This window comes from Galendromus occidentalis, unplaced genomic scaffold (genome assembly GCF_000255335.2).
Source record: "Galendromus occidentalis unplaced genomic scaffold, Mocc_1.1 scf7180000077451, whole genome shotgun sequence".
NCBI lineage: Eukaryota > Metazoa > Arthropoda > Arachnida > Mesostigmata > Phytoseiidae > Galendromus > Galendromus occidentalis.
The window spans coordinates 833,951-858,191 of record NW_003805439.1 but is presented as its reverse complement, the minus strand read 5'-3'; the positions used below and the strand labels follow the sequence as shown (position 1 = coordinate 858,191).

General features: G+C 51.6%; 1 long non-coding RNA gene and 1 pseudogene across 1 annotated transcript; both read left to right on the top strand.

The window, feature by feature from the left end:
• The first annotated feature begins 13,390 nt into the window (after positions 1-13,390).
• Positions 13,391-14,821, top strand: LOC100900688 (lysosomal Pro-X carboxypeptidase pseudogene; annotated as a pseudogene).
• Positions 14,822-18,700: 3,879 nt separating this feature from the next.
• Positions 18,701-21,582, top strand: LOC100900547 (uncharacterized). Its single transcript, XR_001951189.1, has 4 exons — positions 18,701-18,897; positions 19,013-19,862; positions 19,981-20,082; positions 21,042-21,582. It is a non-coding gene; the product is annotated as an uncharacterized LOC100900547 (long non-coding RNA).
• Positions 21,583-24,241: the final 2,659 nt, after the last annotated feature.

Genomic DNA, 24,241 nt, shown 5'->3' with positions numbered 1-24,241 from the left:
CCCGCTACCAAGACAAAAAAAAACTGATGATGATCCTCTTTCGCGGAATACGCAATCTGTCCTATTCTGCCCGATCACTCTTCGTGCCGGTCGTGCACTCGAGTTGAGGAGGATCCTACACATGTGATTCGTTTCGAGAATGGGATACGATCTCCCTTTTAATTCGAGAATTTCGGCCAGAGAATCTGCTACAAGCGAGCTTCATCCCCTATGAGCCACAATGTTGCTTTCTCGGCGAGGACCTGCCTGATTTCGCAGTTTTCTGGCTGTGGGGGCTTTAAGCTCCGGGTGCACCGAGGCGTTCAACATCTGCAGATGGATAGGTGAAGGATATGAACAGGGAGGGAAGTCTTGCTGAGGGCCACAGGCTTATTTCAAAGTTTCTGCTTTTGGAGTCGCACAACATCTTGCTTTTGCTCTCGAGGAGGCAAGCGATAATGTCGATGCACGGCGATTCTCCGACTTGGCTGTAGCTGCTTCCGAGTACCTAAATCCTACTCGATACTCTGGGACAGCGCGTTTTTTGTTCGTTTGTCGTGAAGTGATTTTCGAGCTTGCTCACCAGTCTTTTGGCCGGCCGGCCGGCTGGCCTGCCTGCTTGCCTGTCGATATTCCCATGCCTGATGGACACTAAGAGGAGTTCACACAATACTTCGAGGGCTTTTGTCGCGCGAGTACAAGTGACCATCTATCGGGTGACAAAAGCTACCTCGGAGCGCTTCAAATCAAGGGAGGCTAGCCGCAATCCGCGGGAGGAAGCATCTCGATACTCTCCTTCGCATCCTTGATTGGTTGCACATGGAGGGTGAATCGTCCAGGTTGAGGAGTCCTTCGATGAATTTATTTAGGCGGTTTCATATCGAACGAATCTCAGGTGGATTAGAAACCTCGTCTTTCATACGTTTCTTTTCGAGGCACTTCCTCCGATGGAGTTTCGCTGTGATGCTCGAAATCGCTGGTCTCACGTTCTGATCAGAACTCATTCGACACCAGCGATGATCAAAGGAACGAGTTATACAGGAATCGTCCTTAGGGAGTAGTTATCGCCTCGCCACGTGTTCTCCCCAGATCTGTGGTTCTCTGAGCCACCTTCGGCGGGACACAACATTCCGTCCAAGCTTTCTTCGCGTCGAGCCATGGATCCGAGTAAAATGTTAGTGATTACACATCCTGACACGCTTGAGTCTCGATTGGAACGAAGATCGCTCCATGCCACAAGAGCGGATGGTAGAAGAGGCCATAATGAGTGTCCACGATCATGACGTGATCGGAAGGGGGAAGACTCTGCCCCTATGACTCGTCAGCATGTGAAATGAGAACCCGAGAGGATGGTCGGTTCACACCGAATGACTGAACGCTCTCCGAATTGAAGGACGTCCACCCAACTCGGTGGACCTGACGTATCGGCTGCTCGGATGCCTCGGGATTAGCTTCCCCTTCTCCGGAATTATTGCCATCGTCGACCATCGTGATATCGCCTTGGTCGTCTGCGTGGCCTATTCCAACGAGCTCAATTTGTGCCGTCACCATAAAACCACCATCGGCTCAATTCCGTCGGACAGAATGTTCCAGCTCCTCATCGATATTCTTGGAGAATCCCACTTCTGTGTAGGCCCCTTTGTCCTCCCGCAGTCAATCCGGAAATAGGCCGCGATTCCAGACGGGAATCCACGTCCCGCTCTCGGCTTTGATGTTTTCCGCTTGGTCACGACTCGACACAGAGACGATGCACCACGACTCCGGCAGATGGAATTATATCGACTTTTTTTTAAAAGGGACTTGAATCCGGCGCTTGAGCCACCCCACCTCAACGAACTCTGCAAACTCGGCTGAAGTCAAGATGTTACCAGGGGGCGGAGCCATCCCGCCGCCGCTGTCATCGTAGAGGAAGGCTCTTTCCCAGTAGCTGGCTCCTGCAATTGGTGCCCTTTGCAGCCACCCGCTCGGCCCGCTTGCCACCCACTGCAACACTCGAATGCCGCCCCTTCGGTGCGCAGCTTGCCTCACCGGGAGTCTCTGAGAGACAGGACTGACTTTTACCTTAACGTTTGAATCATCTGCAGTTACTTGTGTTGCTCTGGCGAGACGTGCCGCTCGGAGCATTCGGCCGCGAGTGCGTCCGGGAGGATGTTCCAGCGACGTTTCCGCCCGACGCGGGCCATGTTGGAGGCGTGGCTTCGGGAGCCGGGGCCCGGGAAAATGATTATCTCGGAATTATTGCCCCAATCTCGTTAATTTGCGTCTTCAGTGAGTCGACTCGGTGAGGTTTCTGAGCAGAAATCGCTCCCGGAAGCGTGACGAGGAAAATCCGAGGCCACTTGTGGTTTTGCGGCACGAACTCCACCACACCGGCTTGGCGGAGCATCTCTGCGGAGCACGAGGCAACGATGAATCCATAATGTCGGACCGCTTGCAAGTTGGCTTGTAGTTCGTAGTTCGACCCCACTCACATGTCAATGAACGGGAATTTCCATCAGATCTGGTGAGTTCCGAAGAGTTTTGATCGAGTCGAGGATACGTGCAGAATATTCCGGAGTTTTGAGGTACCTGAACGTATTGGACTGCATCGGACTACATGTGAGCGTTCACAATTTAAGGTGATCGACAGACGTGTTTTCTACGATTCGGTTGGAGCGTCAGGAGATGCGGTCAGTGCTGCGGAGAAACTAAGAACTTGATGTAGTGAGGTACGAGTGCGGCGGAGGCAGAGGCGACGGTTTTACGAGGTGTAAGCTGCTGGTCGAATCGGAAGTGTGTAGCTGAAAGGTCTTTCCCTCCTAGAAACGGTATTCGCGTACGTAGATAAACTTCCACTTCTGCTGAAGAGATTCCCATGCCGATGGGATCTCTGAAGGCAAGATCTTACGTGGGTGAAGTTCGAAGAAACATGTATCACGAGGAGAGCGCTGAACTTTGGCGCATCGACGGATGGATAGAGTTCCGGCAGGATCGCGGATATTGTTCCGATCACGCCGGAGGACTACCGTCGATACGCGGCGTTTGCGTTCGTTAGTTATTTCATAGGTATAAAACTGCCTGTTCCGCGATCAGGTGTCAACAAAATCACGTCTTCCATGGTGTCCCGACTCGATGTGGTCTCGGAATCCTCCGGCCTCATTCGATCGGGGCTACCGACCCTAGTCGAGAAACTCAGTGAGTTTAGCTTCTGGTTAATGAAAAATATATTCTTGTTAAAAAACTTCGAAGCGCAGACAAATCGGGAACGCTGTAGGCGGCTTCCCCGTCCTGGATATCGGATATGTTCAGGGCGGGCGATCTACCCGACGAAGATTCGGCGGACTTCAACTCTCGAAATCTTTCACGAATTGTCTGTGCTTCCCGGAAAAAGCACAAAAACGAAGAAAGAATCTTGTCCTCGAAGAATCCATCCCTCGAGTGACGTATCGCCGATGAGCAGCTTCCTATTCGGTATTCGAGGAATTTCCGAGAAAACCGATGTTTTGAGCTGTCGTCGTCCCGGCCCTTTTCGCCTGTGGTTCTCTCTCTGTCGCCAAATTCACGAATTCCCTCATTCGGTCCCTGTTGAGCTGTGAAAAGTTCTCAAGTTTCAGTACGGTTTGTATGCAGGCATTTTCCCTGTCAGTTTGCGCGACAGTTTGCCGGTCGGTCGGTCAGTCGGTGAGTTGGGCTCTTTGAAACACTCCTGAGGGAGCTAAATTGCGCTCAATTGTTAAACAAATCACTGTCGCTCTATCTATGGCTGTGGTGGTGCTGCTACCGCTGCATCACCACCATCGCCGCCCTGTCTCTCCGCCTTTTTCTCCCTGGGCCTAATCTGTCCATTGGAAGAAGCCAGACGGAGTTTAAACACCGCGGGGCGTTGAGTATGGGTGAGGTGAAGTCGGCTGAAATTAATAGAAGGCTAAAGTATCAGCTGGGAACACTCGTCTCCCCTGCGATCCTCCAGCCGCTTTCTCTCCGGTCCGCTCGACTGCTCCGAACGACCTGCAGATATGATTCCTGATACCGGAGCAGTTTGTCTTTCTCGAATCCAAACTCCGAAACTCAAAGCCCAAAAAATTTCAGCATGTCGATCTGCGATATATAGCTGTGTGCGAGGCACGCATTGAGGCTACAGAAATTCCGTCGACCCCAAACCGAGGGTAGAATGCAATGGAAGTCCACCATAGCTGTTGCTCGATCAAGCAGAGAATTTAGCGAGCCACTCGCAAGCGACAAATTGACCATTGTGAGTAGCGCTCAGTAATTGCGCGCCTCACACAGCCCACAAGACTCCAGCCATTGTCGCGATGAGCGTCTCACAAAGTCATTCATAGAATAGGCTGCGAGAGTCGGCCGCCAAATTCGCCTCCAAAGATCAGGAGACCGCTAAATGAAACTAGCAGATTGAGAGCCACACGAAGGGAGTGCCGGCGAGCAACGGGAGAGATTTCCATATCCTCCAGTGAAACATATCCAAGGGACTCGAGCTCTGTCTTTCCTTTCGATGAGCAGCTCCAGGATCATGATAAATCCTGACGGCTATTCTTCGCTGACGCAAAAATCATCAGCTCATCAGAGAGCACTTGTTATGAGCGGCACTCGTTCCTCAAGGAACTCGCCCCTATTTAGATACGACATTCAATCGCATCAGGAGGAGCTCTGTTATTTCGTATTTCGTCGTCAAAATTCACCCAATCTATCGTTGAATAACGGATACTATAAGATTGCTCATTCTCCGCTCTCCTCCGGTGGGAGTCGTGACGAAATACCCGATAAGAAATAGTCAAGTCGAACCGCACATGTCAGGAGAATCTTTAGAATAGTTCCACATTCTTCGCCTGAGGAGGATGTCCTCTTTGAAAGCGAACCATATCGAGAATCGAACATATCAATATTAAGGAGGGCGAACTTGATATCCACAAGCAGTTCTCAGGGAATACTGTACAGAAAGCATGCCGTAGGTAGCTAAAAGGCCCGATCGAGATGCAAGGCAAACTCAACTCTGTCAAAGACATCGCACTCAGAAGCACCTGTTTCCGTTGAATTTTCGCCGCAAAAGTCTAGTTGAACCGAACACGTAACACCGAAATGAGTTCCTGTAGCGGACTTTCTTGTTTCTTCTGTTTCGAAGCTACGAACAATCACAAATTCGCCCGTTACCCATACGCGTGGAGTCCGACCGACGGCGACGCAGACGCTTGTCCGCATCCTGCCGCGGGAACGGGGCAAGAAGGCGTTCCGGTGCAATCGTGGGCGCGAAGCCCAGGCAGCAATACTCGGCGAGGATCGCGTCCTGTCCCCATGAACGGACGGACGGAATCCAGTCGAACGTTCAAGGCTGTTTCTTTTTTTGCAAGCGACAATCTTAGGCTTAGCTGGAAGCGGGAGATGTCCCTCAGCAAAAGAGAAGAAGCCTATAAAGAACAGATCCGAGCTAAAACTCGATCCACACACTATCACTCTCGATACGCAATCAATCAGTCACCGCCTGAACACTTTTCTTTCTCTGTCTATGTAGATGTCTACCCACGGAAAAACCAATCGTGTAATAAGCGAAATACTTGTAGATATGTAAAAACCGTTCCATAAGTTCAGCTTGTAGCTACTCGTGTGAGTGAGCCAAGGTGTACAGTCCAGTGATCTCCCCTCGCGGGAGAATTAGCGCAGGTACATTAAGCGAAACCTTGTAGCCGCATTCGTCCAGCATAAGGGAGCACGCCGTATACCGTCGCCCGCCTTGCCGCATACGTCAACTGGTGCGAACAACGCCATGAATGTTCTGACGGACAGCCACAAAGAAGTTCCTCTCCCACCGCCTGTGAAATTGTCGGCATCGGCAGCTCGAAGACGACGGCGACGACGGAGACCGCGTTCGAACTCTGCCCTCCTAGCTGCCCTACCCCTGGATCAGAGAGAGATGTTCAGGAATCTCTGGAGAGCAACTTTGCAGGCATTCGTCGGAAGTAAGGGCATCATTGGGGAGGGCGAGTCCGCCTCTCCGAACGTCAGGTCAGTGATAGAATTTTCACATTAAATGATCCGATAGAGCATGTGTGCCGTAATTTTTCCTCATCGAGCGTCGCCCGAATTGCGAACTTTTCCCTGAGGTCTGTACCCTGCTGGAAGATGCTCGAGCCTCGTATGCGACTCGTATGCGGTCCGCCAATTCCTAGACGTATGCAGGTATGAATGTCTTTCTATCGCACGAATAGATGCGAAACATTGCGAAAGATGTCCTCCTCGATTCTCGATGCACGGAAGCCCAAGCGGCTCCGTCGATTCGAGATGGATGCACGAGGAGGATTCCCGGTGGATGGAGATCCCCAGCTCACCCGGAGAAAGCGTCGAGATCGGGAAGAGGAATGGAACCAAATCTCCAACAGCGAAAAGCCATAAACGGCTCAATAGTTAGCTGGTATCGGACGCGCTCCCTAGCGTAGATGTCGTCAGCTGTGAGAATTCTCCGATAAGCGATCGCCGTTTCGAGCGCGGCAGCCGAGACGCGAGAAAAATGCTTCCCATTGGAAAATCCGTGGGATTTATTGACGAATCTCGATGAATGGCGGCGCATTCAGGTGGCGCGGCGATGCGTGCTCGAGTACCATCGTTGATATGGATAGCCACGGAGAAATGGATATCTTGCCGAAATCAGACGAGACAGCTCGCGAGAGGAGCAGGTTCGATCTCTTGCCTGGTGAGGGACACAAATGATTTTTGTCACCCTAGAGAATTCTCCGCCGATGTTCCCTCACGAGCGGAGGAACCTGACCGCCCGAGCGGGATGTGGGTGTCAAATACCCTATGCGATAACATGTTCGTTCCGGTCGCATCGATTCGCTGCTCGACGAGGAATTCTCTGACTGAGCACGGGAGCAGATTCCGCAAGCGAAACGAAAACTAAATGATTCGGGTAGTCCTGGATCCTTGGGTCCTCGGAGAGTCGATCGCGCCGAGGATCCATCGCGGATCGATGCCGGTATCGGTGACGCTGGGCGTAAACGATTTTTACGCGCAATCCGTGAATAATCCGAAACGCTGCCCGACCTTCGCATATCCGCGACTACCAGCCGTTAGTGTCGAGAAGAGAACGAAGCGGCCCCTCAAGAAAACAGCTTTGAGTCGGTGCCGCATTTCGAAGGGTACGGAATCGGGCCGGGGATCTGCGCGTGGACGAACTAGGAAATCTGGAACCGTCACTGAAAGAGGAAATCTCAGGGAGGAAGATTCGCGACGAGATCGTAGAAGTCTCGGATACCACATGTGTCCAGTGTCAAGACATCTCCGCCGTGCTCTGTACCTCCAAGTTCGTGGGCAACAGCTTGCGCTTCGATCATCGGACCGCCGGGATACGTTCGTAGTTGCCGCCGTTCTTCCAAGAGAACACGAATCTTACGCTCGCTGGCGAGCCTAGTTAGTCTTCCGTCTCGCCAGCGGATCATTTTTCGCTGATCTGTTCGGTGCGCCCGCTGTTGCTGCCAGCGTCGTTGTTGTCGACCTCGACGTCGAATCTATATCGAGCACGCTGACTTTTAAACGAATTGTATCGTTCGACGGTCCACACCGGTGGCGGATTGTCAGTAGGACCGCCCGCTCGCCCGTTCGACTGGCTTGCCAATGTCCGAACGCCCGTGGTAGAAGAGTTCGTTGTCTCCCGTCATCTTCCCGATTGTCTACCGTAGAACAAGCGAGAGCAGTCGCCGTCCAGGTGAAAACGGATGAACGATCCGACGGCAGAAGTTACGGGAACAGAATCAGCGGGAACTAGCAGCATGTGTGTTTCGAGTCTGCTTCATGGTTAGCGCTCACTCGCTGCTAACGCCGCCGCTGTCGACGACGACGACGTTGGTAGCGGTCGCCAATCCGACGTTCGACCGTGTGCTTCTGCTGTGTGTTTGAGAGCGTGAGTGTGTGAGTTGCTGAATAGCGTCACAGCTGCTCGCCAGGTTGCCACGCACACGATCCAAGTTGAAAGACAGGCTAACAAATACCTAGTTCGAAAGCACCACCGTTCCAAGCAGCGAGAAAGAATCAGGCTACTTTCGTGGATCACAGCGGCATTCGGTGGTGTTAGGCCGACTTCACTGGCCACGGGCCAGCCCGGCGGAATCGAGTGCGAGTGCTGGAAGCGCGCGACGCATCCTCACGTATCAATGTGTCGGAGTTGAGGACGACGGAGTAATTTCGGACCTAATGCATTCTGAGGCTTGAAACCGCGCACGACGGGAAACCTTCATGATCGCCTCACGGGGAGACTTGGTCAGGTTCACGATGAAGTCGTTGAACGGCACAGGCGGGAAAAGAACCCTGCGGTCCGATGCTGAAGTACAAGTGAATATGTGCTCGTGCTCCAGTAGGACGTTCGCTCGGGTCGACGCTCTCATGGACCGACTCGAAGTTGCTCTAGATAGAACAAACGGAGCTCGTATCTTCATGGATGCTCTCCGGGGGTAAGTTTCAGATTTCTTCGAGGTGTTAGGTGTCTCTTGGCTGACCGCCTTCTCGATCGGTCCTGCTCCGATATCGCTGGCGGAGAATCTGAAATCAGCTGCGTTCAACCCGCCCTGTCCCCCCGTGCGTCTCCTCGGAGCCGAAAACAAACAAACGGAACACCGAACAAACTCACGATTTCAATCTTCTCGATATTTGTTGATACGACCGGCGGGCCGATGCCAAGCTCTTAATAACACAAAATGTTCGAGGAAGAGTTTAAGCTCCTCATAGGGTTTTAATATGGGGCTCAGGCGAGAGGTGGGAGCTGGCGTTATTCGGAGTTCGTCCCTTCTGCACCGAAACTTCGGGTTCGCTCCACATAAGCCCGATTTCGTTCCTCGTGAAAAATAGGTGATAAACTCAATTAATTCGTATTGGCGCATTTTAATTCTCAATCGATAATAATCGGTAATCGAATAATAGATAGATCGTCCTGCACCGCTGCGAGTCGTATGGTGGAATTGAGGGAATCGCAGCGTTTCTCGGAAGCAGTAGATTACCCGGTGCTCGAATTCTCATTTTTCCTTACTTCTCATAGCTCTTCTGGCCAATTGATAAATCCCATCGGCATTGTGGGTGAGAGCGGCTCAGCCGACGAAAAGAGCCGAGCTGAGGTTCAATCTGCAATCGAAATATTGCTCATATATAAATTGTGTCGGGGAATAATATCTAAAGAAAACACTCGATGTTGCCGACTGGCTCACTCGGTTGGCTCACTCGGTTGGCTCACTCGGTGGTGGGTGCACAACTAATTCCCTACTCGAGAGCAAGCCCGGGCTCTACTCTGAGGCAACGCGGTGCGCGCGATTTCTTGGTGGGGTGTTACGGCTCAGAGGACGCTGTGTCGATCATATCCATATGTTCATATCGTCGACGGCATTCGCCCTCCCGGCTTCTTCCGTTCGTCCGCTCTCGTCCAGAACTAGCTCAATCGACCGTCGTCATCCACGAAGTGAATAAGTGCGGTGCAGCTCGCGTCTCGGCCGAGCGAAATAATGCGACAGGCTCCGAGGCATGACATGATTCGGCACCTCCATTTTCGCTGGTCTCGCCTGCGCCCGACTGCGATGTCAGCGGAGCATTCTGCGTCGATCTCGAAAATCGACTTGTCACACTCACTCAGAAGTGGAAGTTTCGGAACCTTGTACCTACAGTCCATAGTGATTCTTCTCCTCTCTCGGAAGCGTTCACGGGCCCGTTTCTCGTGATCTTTCCCGTCTAATTTGATTCACGGAAGCGCATTATATTACTTCCTGGAAATATCGATGAACCTCATATGAGACGAATCGTTCGGCTGCGTCGCGGCCGCAGCCGGCGGATGACTCGGAGATGGGCTCCGGGATATCATCCGAGTCAGCTCTGGATTCAGTAAGCAGAAGCGATTTAAGCTCTCAGAACAAGAGCTGTCATAAGCCCTAAACAGAGGGTAGCTCGGTAAGCGAGTGAGCGAGCTGCTCGTCATTGTCGTCGTCGTCGTCCAATTACAAGCTTCTCCCTACGACAAGCCCGACGAGCTCTCCCCTCAATCGGGACGACATTGGACGCGTGCTGCGGATTTCCTGAGAGCGATACAATTTTACAGCTAGCGGCGACCAAGTTGTTATGTTCAGTTTTTGGTGGCGGGAAGTTTTGCGCAGATTCCGATAGTGAGCAGCCATACCGGTCCAGCGATTCCAACATAGCTTCCTTCCGCTGGGCTTTGCTCGATGGCGGCCCAGATGCTTCGAGAGCCGAACAGTGGAGTTTATGAAACGGAAAATCTCAGGTGGCAGCTGCCGCCCCACGCGGCCGAGTCGAGCCTGCTGCGACTGATGGCGTTGGTGATTAGGTACCTATATGATTTTTGGCTTGGCGCAAGCCCGATATACAGGCGAGCTATCTGTGCGCAAACGAGCCTTACGAAAACTCCTGAATCATGCTCGTAGATCAGGGCGAGCAGTTAGACGATCCTGACAGGAGCAGAGGGGCGAACGTTTTCCCGGCGACAGAATCGAGCTCTTGGTTGTCCTGGTCAGAGACGGGATCGAACGCCGGAACTTCAGATGCGGACCGTGAGCTTCCGCATCGCTCTCCCAGATCAGATTCGTAATTTCGCAAGCGAGGCGTTCGACTCTATCTGGGCGCTTATGTCGACGAGTCCCGAAAGCTTCCAATGGTTGGTGAGCTGACTGAGTTGTGCATTTAATATGTGGGATTTGTAACGGCTGGCTCCTGAACGACTAGAGGCTCTCTGGATGGGCTGTCGACCGCTTTCTTGCAGCAAGCCGGTCCGCTTGCCGGCATGCTTGACTCGACAGAGGTATGGATGGATATCCACCCTACTGCTGCATGATGTTAGATGGCCCACGAGGCTGACTCAGAGCTAGCCAGTCAAGCAGTCAGCCCAGCAGTTGAGGAATGCGGCAGGGTTGGGGGACAAGAATAAGTGGCTCAGGTGTTGCCCCTCTTTTCTTCCGACGAGAATTCCATGTGGCGACAGTAGCAGCAGCTGGAGGAGTAGCGTCAGCGACATCGCGTTAGAGAAACGAAGTCGTTTCGAATAGGCGGGGGGGGGGGGGGTGGATCACGAGGGTTCGCCTTCCGCCTCAGCGAGGAGCTCTGCAGAGGAGCACTCTTTTCCCGCCGATCTTGCTCTTTGAATATTCTGGAGGTTTCCGATCTGCGATCGAGCATGCCCGGATGCCGGGTTAACGGATCTTCTCCAACCTACTCTCTGGAATAAGCTGTCGAGCACCGACCGATTGTGGAGTACCGTCTGCTGTACCCCGAGGGGTTCGGAGTTACTCTACGAAATAATTTCCTCATTACCGTCTCGAGTTTGATACATATACGAACATATAAGGGTATTTCGTAATTTTGAAGAAAACGATGATGGGAGTCACGCGTCGACGCCAACCCCAGAGTGGACCGGTGACATTGGAGTCTTTTGTGTTCGACTCTGTGACGAGCTGCCTTCATGAAATTCATTTCGCCTCACTCAGTCGTAAGAACTCGTCTTCGTCAGCGAAGAGTCAAAAATATATATCAAGAGATGGAGCTGCGCATCAGAGCCACAACATTTCGGGATGGGTTCAGGGAATTGCAGAATTGAGGCTACCGCAAGAATGCTTGCGAAGCGCGCCGTGCTGAGGTGCGCCGTACGAGGCGGTCACGTGGCTTATATCACGAGGCTCCTCTTCTCCAACGTGATGAAAGCCACAACAAAAATACATGAGCCCGGTAATTACGATGCCACTTCTCCTGTGACGAGCTCGGCGCATGACGTGCCGAAACTTGTGCCGCGTCGTGCAGCTCAACTAGTAGAGTGCGGGGGCTCGAGCGAGCCCAGTCCACCGATGCGGACTGCTTACTACCACAGACGCGCTCGGAGAAGTCCAGCCGGTAGACGAAGTAAGAATTATGCGTTCGGAAAAATCTGATGGGATCTTGCTGCATTCATGGATGGTAACGAGCAATCAGCTCATGGTTAAAGACATCAGGAGCTAGGACTGACTGAGAGCACTTATGCTGCCTAGGATTGACATCGCGTTGCTCCGAGGACATTCTCTGGGCGAAGAAGCGCCCGAGCCTCCTGACCGCCCGAGAGCTTGGCCGATCCGGGACTCCAGCACTTCGGAAATTATTCAACGATCCAAGTCGTGGGCGTAAGTGACGCCGCTGGTGTTCATCGAGATTCGCTTGACCACGATCACTTGCGAAAACTGCTGGTATCTTCATGTGTGCGCACGGAAACGACCGCATGAGGAATTTCGCGGCAACGCCTACCTCGGAGCAATCGTTTCCATGAATTCCTCTCGATCTTCGAAGCTGATCGGCTCTAGTTGCAGTCGGCTACGTCGGCCTTCACCTCGACAAAGTACGTTTCCGTCGTTCCGGTGAAAAAGCGTGAGTGCGCATACATGTTCGCAATCTTCTGTTAGCAGAATAGCACAATCGAAATCAAGTACAGACGTCCGCAACATCTGACCGAGAATGGTAAGAGCCCGCTGCATACCTTCGCAGCGGAGCGGGGTGCTTTCACTTCGATGGCCACAGCTGCGCGAGACGACGACGCCCATACAGAGAGCCGGGTTCTGAGTCCGAATAATTTCTCCGTCAGTCTGAGCGAGACTCGATGAATCCACAAGAACTTGAGCAGCCTTCACTGGCGAAATTATTGAAGGGACCGTAATGCGTCGCATAACTCATGCTCCCATCTCCGCCCAGATGACCGCAAAACTCATGCTTCTGGCCCTTATGTGAACTTTGATTGCGTCAGACGATTATGCCACGACATTGAGATTAGCTGCGCGGAGCGCAAAGGAGACGAGTGGCCTCTCGGATTTTCGGTGTGGCTCGTTTTTTCACGACGTCTTCTTGCTCAGAGTGAGGGGAAAGGAGCTTCCGGGCTAATTAGATTTCTCACTCGCACTTACGACGAGCAATTCGGAGTCGTAGCTGTAGAATCTGCGACAGAAAAAAAGAGACGCACTTCGCGCATGGGCACGACAACACCATCAGCGACCACGGTGGTAGCATCATCACGAAAGTACGCGTTCTTAATCAGCGAAAGTATTGCCAAGAGCTGAAATTCGAGACTCATCTTTGATGCCATGCCGAATGATGATCTTGATGGTGGTGCTGGTGGCGGACGCAACAACGACTTCATGATGATGACTGTGAGCAACATTGTAGATCATTTTCATTCTAGTGACGACGTGTTCCAATTCGTCCACCCGCCCCTCCGCCCGCTCGTTGGTTCGTTCGCTCACTCGTTCGTCTCTAGCTCGTTGGAGCGGCGCCAAAGAGTGCAACTTTCGCTTTCTCCTCTTTGACAACATCATCATAATTCTGCCCCGAGAGACGGAATCACAATGAGGCATACGCCCTCACCCGTCGGTCCGAGTATCAGAAATTTTCAGCATTGACGAAACGTCAAGTAATCCTCACAACAAACATGTCGATCTCGACAGCGCGTGTGTGTCTCCTGTTACAATTCTTGCCAGTAGTACTTGTCTGTTCCCTGCTCGGAGCGGTATCCTCCAGCACCGCCCGACGGCGATTTGTGACGGAAACGACATGGTTCAACGTCCCAATCGACCATTTCGGCTACTACAACAACAACACGTTCCCGCTGCGGGTGCTGTACAACAACGAGTACTTCAATCACACCAAGCCTGGTCCAATTTTCCTCTATGCCGGCAACGAGGGAGACATCGCGCTGTTCGTCTACAACACCGGACTCCTGTGGGACTGGGCCGAAGAGTTCGGTGCGCTGCTCGTTTTCGCTGAGCACCGTTATTACGGAAAATCGATGCCTTACGGCCGTGATTCTCTCAAAGACGTCAGCTACTACGGATATCTGACCGTGGACCAAGCTCTCGCCGACTTCGCGCACGTGATCTCAGAAATCAAGGAGACCTGGCCGGGTGTTCAGAAGAGCAAAGTCGTCGCTTTCGGAGGTTCCTACGCCGGGATGTTGGCGGCTTGGCTTCGTATGAAGTATCCTTGGCTGGTTGAGGCTGCGCTCTCTTCAGGAGCCCCGATCCGCCTTTATCAGGGTCTAGTGGGGTGCAACGCCTTCAACGATGGGGTTGCTAGAGCTTTCCTCGCTGAGGGCGGCAAAAAGTGTGTGAACAACATACGCAAATCGTGGAAAGCTCTCGAGAGATTCAAGGAAAGCGAGGAGGGGACTAATTTCATCTTCAAGAAGTTCCATGTCTGCCAGAAGAATATCGCATCGGGCTTCGCACAAGTCAGGGACTGGATATACGGATCGTACGTCAATCTCGCCATGCACAACTATCCCTATGGACTGGAAACGCGGAGATTGTCCACTTATCCGATCCGTTTGGCCTGCGCTTTTCTTCAGAAAGACTTCCAGAAAGATGAGGATCTCCTCTCGGCGATCTACGACGCCGTTAACGTCTACCACAATCACAGCGGAGTCGTGCACTGCAACAACGTCGACGATGTGTACGGCGAACACATCGGGAGTGCCTGGCAGGTCCAGAATTGCAATGAGCTCGTCCTACCCTATTGTGCCAATGGAAAGAGCGATATCAGTTATCCGTTTTCGTGGAAACTCGATGGCATCAAGGCATACTGCAAGAGGCGCTACGGCATGACACCGAACCCCTCTCGGGTGCGCACAATGTTTGCTGGAGATAAGATTTCGGTAGCATCGAATATTGTTTTCTCAAATGGGGATCTGGATCCCTGGTCTTCAGGTGGCATCCTCAAGAGCCTCGGACCAACACTGCCCGCCATTATAGTTCGTGGAGGGGCTCATCATTACGATCTGAAAGGGGATCATCCGGACGATACGGAGGAAGTGAGAAAAGCGCGGAATACTGCCAAGAATTATATTAAGACATGGCTAGCTTGAACCTGAGCTTGTCGAATGGGTTCGTAGATTCTACCAAGGATGAATTTCAAGTCGACGAGAGCGTAATCTCTGATAGCGCCACTGCAATGTCTCTGTAGAGGTGATGTGTGGAGCCGCTCGGTCGCTGCTGGCTTAGATGGTACAGGCAGAAGAATTCGGAAGTATTTCCTATTCTCAGTGACCAGCTGGCTACGCGAATCGAATCGATGGATTTCGGCGTTTCTCTGATTTCCAACGAGTACCTGAGCATATTCCACGTGGAGAGTCCCTGTGGCCGATTGAGAATGAACTACCGATACCGCGCACCCTTCATTGTCTATCCGATATCACGGAGGTTGCTACTGAGATTCTCCTCTTTCGTGATTTCTTCTCAATGGATGTAGACACTCTATCATTCTCGACATTCCGGGATATTCTGTATGCGATCAACCTCGGCCGAGTCTATTGGTCTGATTTTTCTACTCAGCGTGTCAGAGTTTGCGATAGTTTTGTATATTCTGTAGAAATTGGAATTCTTGAATAAAACTCATTGGTCAACCTATGCATCCAGCGGCCGAGCCTGGAGCAGAACGCAGCCGGTCCACAAAATGGATTCCTCCGATTCGACTTTGACTTTTCTGTAGATTCAGCTTGATTTTTATCGTTGTTGGTCCTTGATGCAGGATGCTTGACCGACTCTGTCGCATTTCGAAGACTCGGAGCTTATGAGAAGATGCATGGACCACACGTCAACCCCAAAGTAATGAAGCTCCGAACTAGAATGGGTGCAAGCGCACGAACGAGGATGAATCCGAAATCGGCGAGAAATCGGTCGCCGCAACGAATCTCGAGCACGGTGGCAGCGCTGCGCGGTCGACGACCGTTTTCCTGAAGCTCCAACGGCGGAACGAAATCAATTGGCACTCTTTTCCTCCAGAGCTGTGAAGACTGCCTAGATATCCTGGTGTTATGGCGCGGTATCCTTACTGCATACAAATACTCCTCGGAGTCGACTCTCCTCCTCGGCAGCTGGAGTCCCTCTCCCCGACGCCTCCTTCCGATGCGCAGGCCAGTCAAGCCGTTGTTGAGGGTGGCTCATAGAACCTGGCCTACGGAAAATATTGCCGCGGAGGTGTCGTTTTGCGGCGACGGATTTACGCCCCGTGTGGAATGAACTCTCTCGTTGACGGAGACTGCGACTTCACACCATGGTGAGCGGATCGAGAAGTTCTCCCAGATCGGAGGATGCCTAACGGGATCGCCTCACAGAGCACCGACTGGGAGAGAGAGTGTATGTCTGTGTGCATGTATGTGAGAGGGAGCCCAAGTTCGAATCTGCTGCGACTCGGTCCCTGTCTGAACGCTGTGGGACGTGGGTTACTCGTTTGCGAGGTACGCCCGATGGCTCATACCGGCAGCTCGTCGTGACAGTGTTTCCATTGTGGAAGTCGATCTTGAAGGCTGATGGCTGAACACGACAACTCTCCTCTGAAAGAGGACTCGGCTGTGTCAGCGCTCCCGCTCCGTTTCGCCGCTGCTCCAGCGGTCCATCGCGATCGGCCGCTATCCTCGATAAACTTGTTCGTGATCTTTCCATGAACTCAATGAAACTCTGATAGGTCGTATGTCGTATTATTACGTGACAACTGGGACGAGGAGTATTCTCGCCACGGGAAGGCCTGGGCGAAGGACACGATGGTTATCAGAACACACTACGTGGGTTCGGAACGAGACCCTCGGGCGATTCCGAGAGCAGGGATGAGGGAGGAAGATGTGATTATTTCCGGAACCGCAGCAGTCCTGCGTCAACCTAATCAGCCGAACCTGACTGGTGCGCTTCTTGTTCTCTTTGCAGTATGCGAGTTGATACGCAAGCCAAAAATCGGGATGCTGTGAGGGTACGAAACGCTCTTATCGAAGCCGATGCCGACTTCTTAACGAGGTGAGCAATGACTTAGGAACGAATTCCGGTTGGAAGTTCAGTCATGTACGTTAGGAGTATCGAGGAATTTGGAGAACGTTCCTTATTTGCTCGCATCGATCGGAGGCGCTCCGCATCGGCCATTCGGTTTCGGTTCACTCGATTGACCTACGCAAGAAGTCGCATTACCGTGACTCGACCTCGATGGCCGTATCATTCTCCAATTATTTCTCTTGAAAACCTGTTTCGTTCTTTGCCAGCTACGGCGTATTTAGGTTTGGTAAGTTTTGTTCCGATGATAGCCTTATTTCTAGTTGCTTGCGATCAGGAGTCAACCAGAACACTCTGTGGTCCTCGGCTTGGAGTCGAATGCTTACTAGCGTCTCGGGTGGACAGCTTCAGTAGGGATTCCCGTAGAAGTATTTCTTCAGCGTCGACGATCAGCTGAAACCTTGCTCGATACGCTTCCAGGGGACGCAAAAACATCCCAGCCACCGAAAATTCCAATTCCTCATCAAAGAGAAATGAAGGTGATTCAAGCAAGAGACGGATCAAGAAGAGGTGAGAAGTGCGAGAAAAAATAGAAACATCGATGTGATAAAGAAGAAGACTTCTCGACTCTTGATTTCACGGATATCGGTGAACGAGAAGATTACAATCGATTCGTTCGCGCAATAATTTAGCCAATGTCCGTTCGCAGCAGGAAAAGCTCCCGCCGATCCCGCAGCTGCTCCGCAGACTCCTCGTCCTCCGACAGTGAGAGTGAATGCTCAGATCACAGGTACGTGCTCACGATTTGCATCGATGCGGTTCGGAGATTACCGAAAGATTTAGCTCTGAGCTGCCGAATTTCATTTCGGACCGGGAGGGGAGGGAGACGGGGGCGATCGCTCTGGGCGTACCAGACATCTATGGCCCGCAGTCGTGTCCTAGTCGTGGACAATAAACCGACTCCGATGAATATTTTCCAGCACTGACCGCGGCGCTCGACGAAAGTCGCATCGCCACAAGAAGAAAAAGAAAGAGAAGCGAAAGGTACGTGAACTCACCGAGTCAACAGGAACCTTTGCTCGGCATCTATTGTGTATCCAGGAGTGCATGTCAGTGTTCCAAGATATTTGACGAAGATTCCGGAGTCTGCTCCATTGAGCGATGCGAATCGGACTTAATAGAGTCACTGACGAGGAGATAGATGGGGTGATTGCGTCCGAGCAAGCCCTCCATGTCTAATGAGTGTCCGATGCCCCTCGTGGCGGATTCTCAAGGAAAGCAATTACCCCATCACTCACGAGATCTTCCTTGCTCGAGAACTGGTCCCTGAAGATTCCGACCTGCTTCAACGTGGGCTCCCAATACCGGAACGGAATCGAGAGCTGGTGGAGCGCACTTCTTTTTTAAATCTAATGTAGGATGCACATTTTTGTTGTCACCGAGCCGCGCTCTCCCTGCCAGGGCTTTCGAGATCCGCTTGTCGCATGTTCCGGAATCGGACTTCCCGATCGAGACCTCTGGTGGCGCCTTCTTAGCATATAAAATGAGAAGTCATGACCGGATCGATCCAATCATTCGAAGAAACGGAGAGCCTAGCGACCCGTGCCATAGTCTGTTCTATGATATTTACGACAAGCGTCAATCGCGATTCGGGTCGTCCCGAGAAGTTTTCCCACGATTACGAGCGTGTCTCGCTGTAAATCGCGTGTAAATTGTACTCTGTCAATGGTAGACCGATTCTTACTCCCCTAGCCTCTTCTTACGACTTGAACTTCATCATTATACAATTGGACTAATGGTCTTATCAAATCTTAGAATGCCTTAGGATCTCTGTGATGATTGGTAAAATGCAGTAAGTAACCCTCTCACAGGGACACTTCGCAATTTTGCACTTTTTGCTCGTACCATAACAACATCCAGAACGGAAACGAAAACTCGAAACAATAAGCTCCGTGAAGCAAGTTGATCGCCAGCATCGGAAACACGATTCAAATTTTAAAAAACAGTAACCGAAACACACGCTCCGACCTGTCCGTCTGTGGTCGGGCACAGATATGATACCGACGAAGTTTCCGAACGATTCTTCCTTCGATTCAGGACAAGAAACGGTCGAGAGACTCCCGAGACGACAGCGCTGAGGCGGATAAGAAGCGACCGAAGCGTGAGAAGCACAAGAAGAAGAAGGGTGAGTCAGAATTTTGAATCATAACAGCTTCCATGCCCAAAACTCATTCGCATCGAGCGTTCGGGACCCCGAAAGCCTATCGTCTGACGTCTAACCTCTTCTTTGAACTCCGCAGATAATCCGTCGAGAAAGTCCCGTCGCGATCTTCCGAAAAATTCCGAGAAGAACATCCAGAAATCGAAGTTGTCCTTCAGTCCTTACGCTGACGAAGAAGATGACCTGAAAGGTCGCGTTGTGGAGAAAAGCCCCGGGACGCAGCTTTGTCTGAAACTACCTACGAAGAAACTCAACGGTCCCGTCTGGTTTGCCGGGAGCTCGGATGATGAAAATTCGTCGAACACCACGAGAGACAGTCACAGCTTTAACGGAAAGGATCGCAATGGAAACTCGATGATTCCGCTGAAGCACTCGTCCAAACCGAACGGACTGATCGACAGCTCATCGAAAGACAGCAGCACCGAGCCCGGAATCACGCGGAGCTCATCAGCTAAGCACAATTCTGAGGAATCGACTCGTAAGAGGAGCTCCTGCAGCAACGATCAAACGTCTCCTCCCCCCGCGAAAGATACTCCGGCGAAACGAAAATCGAGCTCATCTCCCGACTGTGTGAAAATTCGGAAACTCTTGGCCAGCAGGAGAACGCCGCCCCAGGAGAACCCGACTACGAACGGGAAGCTCGCGACTGCGACGAACGGGTCCTCTAATCATTCCGTCGGTGCCCTGCCGAGAAAAGACAGCGCCTCTCAGGAAAATGATTTGAGCAAATGGGAGAAGGGAGACGACCTCCCTGTGGCTTACAGGAGCAGATCCGTCAGTCGGTCGGGGAGCAGCAGTCGGTCTAGGAGTAGGTCCACGTCGAGGAGATCTCGTTCTACTTCAAGGAGGTCGGATTCGCGCCGGAGATCTTCGTCGAGGTCGACATATTCGTCTCGCTCTCGATCAAACAGCTCCTCGAGTCGATCAGAGTGAGTAATACATGGTTGAGTGTGTTTCGCACGCTCGACATATCCCCGGCCGTTCGGCTGTTTGTCAATACAGAGCACCGTCGGGGAGAGGAGCCTAATAAACTTATTATTCCACCAGTCGCAGTCGATCGTACAGCAGATCGCAGTCGAGGCACAGGAGCCTCTCAATTCCGAGGAGATCAGGATCTCCGAGTTTCCTCGACAAGCGTCGTATCACCAGGTAGGATATGGACTCATTTCGACTCCACGTCGCCGGTCGCGAGAAAAGAGCGCCTGTGCATATCGGTTCATATTCTATATTGACGTTCATATTCTGGTTGGCTTCAATGTTTCGTTTATTTCCCTTATTTCATTCTTATAATTTGAGTTTGCATGGCTCGCTCGTTCACAGGGCTCCGGATGGGCCCTCATGGAGAAGGAGACGTAGAGCCAGAAACCGCAGCTCAAGTCGTTCGATGCTGTCGTCGTCCAGGTCAAGGAGCGGGAGTACTTCATGGTCGGGACGCAGGAGAAGATCTCGAAGCAGTCGCTCGTGGAGCAGCTCGTATTCGGGATCCTAGTCGGGCTTATATCGATCTGCTATGAGGAATTCACTCCTTTGCTCCCCGGAAAGCTGATCTTACCTTGGGATACTCTGTTTTCGAATCTTGGAAGAGAAAATGGTTCTCGATCCCACGTCTGAGGGAGGCCGAGAGCCTTGAGCGTCGCTGTCTGTCATGAATTATTTTTGTGAGAAACATTCCTGATGATCTCCAGTGCAAGAAATCCGCATGGTGTCGATAGAACGAGTCGGTTGATTGCACGGAATATCTATATTCAACATTTATGGAGGGCGTCCAGGAGCAATTGCGACTCGCTTTCTGCCTGAATGCAACGTTATTCACGACGTAATTCCTGTGCTGCTAATTCTGCTTAGAAAGTGGTAGGAATCATTCCCACGATGGTTTTGTTATTAGTTCGTTGAGTTTGAGCAGCGCTGGGATGCCCTACGGGACTGCTCCCCTCTGTTTTTGAGTATCGGTGAGTTTCCGTTTGCTTCCCATGAAATCTCATTTCCGTTCCTCGATCCCCAATCTCATTCTGAAGGCCATGCCCGAAGAGCCTGCTCCCCTGGATTCCGAATATGTCATACTTCCGAGGATATCCTTGAAAAGCTGTTTTCTCTAATCGAATTTCCAGCGCTCGGAAACGGCCCGTACCCTACGATCGCTACCGCAATCGATCATCGTCCTCGGGATCATCCGGCGATGATGCCAGAAGCTAGTCATTGATTCAAGAGAAAATCCAATTCCATAGAATCGTCGATGCCACGGACTATTGGGATCACATCATCGTCGGGAAAAGAGATACAGATGTTGGCTGTCGACGATTATATGAGAGCAAACTAGGAAACAAGCCACGGCTTTTTTTGTAAATACATACCAAGTCTGAAGTGAGCGGAGCTTCCTGCGCCTGCGATCATTATCAGACTAGACTATAAGTATAATTACGCGCACCTTGCAAGCCTAAGATTGTTTTGGTTCATATCTGTGTATATTCCCTCGAGAGGAGCAGGAGCACCTGTCTCTTGTGCTTCTCCGGGAAGGAATCAGAAATCCTCATTTCTCCGCGGCAGTCTAAATTTCCGGCTTTCGCTCTACGATGAGAGGCCGTCCCAATCCTCGACATAAACTATTGCGATTAGATGAACCGAATCGAATAAAGATCAGAATGTCCCTCAGATCCCGATTTGTGAATGTTTATTCGCTAGTTTATTTATACAGAAGATATATTGTCGATTAGCGCGAAGGCTAAGCTTAATTCAAGGTGTATACCGTTCGTTGGATCGCATGCACAAGCGTGGATCTCACTCATTAGGATTTGTGAAGAGTCCTTTGTCCCTGACCAGAATCGTTCAAAATCCCTTCAAAATCGATCAATCAATCAAGTAATAAAAATAGAGAACATTAGCAGCGCAGTCATCAAAAAGAGGCGTTGCGGATCAAATGCACTTATCGGCTAGGAATCTACCCGCTCGTGCACGAAACAAAAATTGCAGTCACATATGAGGTCTCTCGAACGAATTCTAATAATTTTGTTACAACAAATGGGATAATCACAATGAAAACTGCCGGCACTCCTAGCTCAAACAATGTCTGATGCGGCTCACGTTGTGGCATAATATTGAGTTCTTTAGGAAGCATCTAAACCCTTATAAAGTATAACTAAAATACGCATCCGGCTCCACAAGACCGAATTCCATTGAAATCGCTGAAAACTCGAGCACGGGCTCCCAGCAGGGGAATCGTCGTGTTCTAAGTCAATCACGACCCGTCGATGCTGCGCTTAGCTCAGCCAGTTGATAGGAAGTGCCTCGCATGCGAACGAGCTGCTCACAGGGTAATTGCCATACCTCCGGCCGTCTCTTCTTGGAAGTCAGGACCGGAATTCCGGCTTGCTCCGATCGATAGGTCTCAACTGAATTGCCATTCTGCTGCTGCATTCGAACCAATAGCTGCTTCAGATCGCCGTAAACTCCGTCCTGAGCCGGGCGCCAGAGGGTACCCAAATCTTTCGGTCGTGTGTCCTCATAATCAAGAGCCTGGATTGGACTCTGTTTCACTTGCTCCGATTTTTTCTCCTGTCTCGGCAGCCGTTGAACGGCTCGCTTGTCAACGATCACATCATGTTTCAGATCAAGGACTGACGATTCCTGTTGCAATCGCTCCCCGGAGTCTCTGGCGAGCATAACGGACCGTGCTCTGTTCGTCGGATCATCGAGCGCCTCCTCTTTCGCCGGACTTTCCTCCGAAAAGACATCGGATCCTTCCGAGCCCGGAGATTCCTCTCCATCGGAAAGCTGAATCCTACGCGATCGGTTCTGCTCGACTCGTTGACGAGCCTGCGGCTCCACCCGACTCGGCTTAGCCGGCTTCTGCCGAAGGTCTGTCGGTTTCGACTGAGCTTCTAAGCGTCTCCGTGAGATCTGCCGATCTGGATGCGGCGGATCGACCCGGACTATTTGACTAGTTTGCGACCGTGCTTGAAGATCTCGTGCCAGCTGCTCAAAAACAGTTGTGGTCCCTGATACGGAGCTGGCGCCACTGATTTCCGTTGATCCTCCGGCTGAATGACGTCGATTCCGGCTTGCGATCGTTTCACGATTCCAGTGTGTTTGAGGTCCTCGTCTTGAGGGCGATAGCCGCCAAGATTTCGCAGGAGGCGTTGCAGTGCCGATTCTCCTGACTCTCCCTTGGGAGATTTTACAGAGTCCTCGAGTTCGCTCTTCAGATCGTTTCCCTTCGATTGAACGCCACAGAAATTAGGCCGCTGAGCCTCCGCGAGACTCCACACTTTCGGAGCGTTGACGATGGACCCGATAGTTGGACTTTCGCGATGGCTCTTCTCTGAAATGTGTTGCCGATAAGCCTCCTGCAGACGCTGGAGATGGAGCTTCTGAGAAGCTTGTTGTCGAAGCTGCTCTTGCATCTGGTGAGATTGGAGGAGTTTTGCTTGCTGATTGAGCTCAGCCGATCGCGTAGATCCGCGATGAGTTGGTGGGTAGAATTTCTCCGCAGGCTGTTGTCGCTCGAAGGCTTGTTCGTTAACTGGGCCCCGTAGAGGAACATCTACGTAAAGCGACGCTGGTTGCGTCGATTCATCGAGCTGCTTCGCCTTCGGAGGATTCCCCTGTTGTTTAACTTGCTGTCGCCCTAATTGCATGCGTGGCTTCGCATGGCGCAGCTGCTGAACTCGCAAATGTTGCGGAGGTAGACTCTTATCATGAGTTTTCTTGATCGATTCACACAGCTGCAGGAATCTCCTCGAAACTTCACGACGGAACTCGTTTGGAATTCTCTCGTCCGCAATCGACTCAGCGATCATTTCATGGAATTTGTAGTCCAGTAGAATGGTGTACGCGAACTCCGGGAACTTCTTGCACACAAAAAGTGCAATCCTGACGAGCATCGTCAAAATCACAAGACGGGCTTCGGGTCTCACCATGATGTAGTCATTGTTCCCTCGGGTGTACTCGAATTGAAAAGCACAGAAGCCTCCGAGTTTCGAAACGATCTCGAGAAGATGCCGCATGCTGGAGAGTTCGACGAGAACCTCATACGCCCATTCACGGATGCAATGCACATGAGTAACACGCATGAGTTCCATCAGATCAAACCAGAGTGTCATCACAGCGGCTGAATGCGCTTCCGTCGCGAATTGAAGCGACCACAGGATCTTCTTGAAAATTCCCTTCGCCTCCGCAGAATTACAGAGCGAGTGTCTGTTCCAGATGATGAACTCCCGGACCGAGGCGAGGAACAGGTTCCCCAGCTTGTCCGAAACATTTTTTTGTGAAGAGTCTTTCGCGACCATTTTGCGGCGTCTCGTGAACACTTCGA